Source organism: Budorcas taxicolor, chromosome 7 (genome assembly GCF_023091745.1).
Source record: "Budorcas taxicolor isolate Tak-1 chromosome 7, Takin1.1, whole genome shotgun sequence".
Lineage (NCBI taxonomy): Eukaryota > Metazoa > Chordata > Mammalia > Artiodactyla > Bovidae > Budorcas > Budorcas taxicolor.
In genome coordinates this window covers 28642816-28645590 of record NC_068916.1, presented here as the reverse complement: position 1 = coordinate 28645590, position 2775 = coordinate 28642816, and positions in this window count along the sequence as shown.

The window sequence follows — 2775 nt, the reverse complement described above, 5'->3', positions numbered from 1 at the left end:
TGTCTTCTTTGATCTCACCACTCTTCTTTTCTCTGGGTTGACATGTTTCTGATGTGTGTTATCTCTGCTAAGATGTCTCCCAGACTTTCTAGATAAATATCCAATTTTCTTCAAGAACATGCTTTCCTGGTGGCTGAGATGGTAATGAATCTGTCTGGAATGTGAGAGACTTGAGTTCGATCCCTGGATTGGGAAGATCCCCTGGAAAAGGGAATGGCAACTCACTCCAGTATTCTTGTCTGGAGAATTCCATGGACAGAGGAGCCTACTAGGCTACATTCCATGGGGTCACTAAGAGTTGGACATGACTGAATGACTAACACTTTCACTTTCCTTAAGAATAGCAGAGAGAGAGGGCTTCTTTCATCCTATAGTTATGACAAAGGCTTCAAATGAAGTCACTGGTTCCACTTGGTCTGACTTGAGCCAAAATATCTGTGAGTGATCGTGATTTGATCAGAGGGTCCAGAATTCCAGTTAGCCAGGCCTGGGCCACATTTCTTAGCAACACAGAACCATAAGGAAAGAAAGCTTGGGGATCAGAATAGTGATTGCATGCCAGCCTGCAAAAAGAAAGCAACAGATATCCACTGCCTCACTTCATTTACCACCAAACATTTCCAGAATTTCTGCTGCATACCCTTTGCTGGCTTGTGTATCTGAACAAGAACGTTCCTGTGACTGGGACCAGGGTGATGGGTACAGCAAGGAAGAAACTCAAAAGTAAAAGACCTAGTCCCTCCCTTCAAAGGAGAGATGCCTCAGAGTTCTAAAGACAATGAGAAACAAGGACTCGGTGATAAATTTGTTGACACGGAAGGTAGACTTTCAGAGCACGAGAAAACACTGATTGGAGAACTGAGGGAAAACTCTTAGGTAGACTGTGTTGAATGATGATGGACCAAACGTGGATGGGTGAAAAGAAAGCAGGATCTTCTAAAAAGCCGGTGGAATGTTGGTAAAGGCTTAGAGCTTTGCTGTATGGAGTGTGCTGGTAAAACAGGAGAGAAGAGATGCAGAGAAGAGTGGAGCTGAAAAGGAAAGGCAGGCTGTGGAGGACGTGGAGGGAGGCACTTCTGGAGACTGCCTGAATGCTAGGTGGAACAGTTTAGCAGGGACTGATAAAGAAAGGCAGAGTTGTGATAGGAGGATAAAAGCTCCTGTTTTGAAAGATGAATTTATTAACAGGCTACAGGAGGTCTTAGAAAGAAAGACGATGGCAGGAATCCAGAGTTGTGTGAGGCTACTGCAGAAATCATGGGGTAAAGTGACAAGATCTGAGAAGGACTTGAGGCTGTGAGGAGGATGGGAAATAATGCCGAGAGCAGATTCAAAGGGATGATCAATGGGACTTTGGGTAGCTTGTGGGACTCGGAGGAAGGAGAAGATGACTCTAAAATGATCACACCTGGGGCCTAGAAAATGGAAGAATCATTCAGATACAGTGACAGGAATCATCATTTCATAGTATTATGGTGCTTTTCTCATGACATTTTCACTTTCTACCATATACCATGCTATTTATATGCATTGGGAAAGATGTTTAATTCATCTTTGACAGGATTAAGTTTGGTCTTCTGCACATGGATGAGTCCAGGCATATTTGTTAAATGAATTTTACAGAGGAGAAACTGATTTCTAGGGAGGTTAAACATTTGTTCACCAGCAAGTCAGTGATAAAATGGCAACAGGGGTCATCTTCTCAATCTTTATCCTTTCTAGTCCTTTACTGCTACAGTTGTTCTCTTTAGGGGATAATTGGGTCTCTCTAATACAAGCTTCCTGGCAAAAATTGAAGTAGAGATCTATGTCCTGTCCTGTACAAAGGTACAGTACATTTCCAGAATACTTCATACCCAAAGTAATTGGGTTCTCTCAAAGAGCATCAGAAGTAAGTCTCCCTCTGACTTCTTAAAGCCCTCAGTGTTTTTCCATTTAGTTCTATAAATTTTAAATTTCTGAGACCACGGAACTCTTCTGAGGTCCAAGATCTTGCTAGATTTTGTTTTATATCCAAAGTGCAACATTGGAATAATGCTACAAGAGATTGCAAAGAAGCAAATGATTATAATCTTCTGTAGTGTTTCTCACAATGTTGTCTCCAGACCAGCAGCATCAGCATCTTTGGAACTGAAAGATGAATATTCCTGGTCAGCATCCCACACCTACTGAATCAAAAACTTAGAGATGGGACTCAGCAATTTGTGTCTTAACAAGCCTCTAGGTAATTCTGATGCACTGAAGTTTGGAAACCACTGGTCTTTGGGAATATCTCCTCAATGACCTTTGAATCCTTAACAGTTTTTAAATTTGACCATGCATCAGAATCACCTGGAGGGCTTGTTCAGACACTGATTGATGGGTCCATTTTTAGGAAACCTCATGAAGCTAATATTCCCTTACCAAAGATCCAACCCCCCTTACATGCCCTTGAAATTGGGTTTTGAAAGAGCTGTAAAACTGTTGTGGAATTGACATATATGTGTGTAGGACGCAAAGACTCCATTTAATAAAACGTGCCTTCCTGTGAAATACTCAAACTGTTAGGGAAGGCTCAGAAAAATTAAGCAGAGAGAGCACACCAAGAAAGACTCACTCCTTTCCTGTAAGCACTGATTTGTGGTAAACTGCAAAATTAAGATGAAGCAATATTAAGAAAACCAGGGCTAAAAACTCCCTTCTGAATTTAAGGTCTAGTTTAATAAAATGTTGCAGCAGCACAAAGCTATAATCTGTTTCTGTACACCAATTTGTGTGTAGCACAAGATCACATCA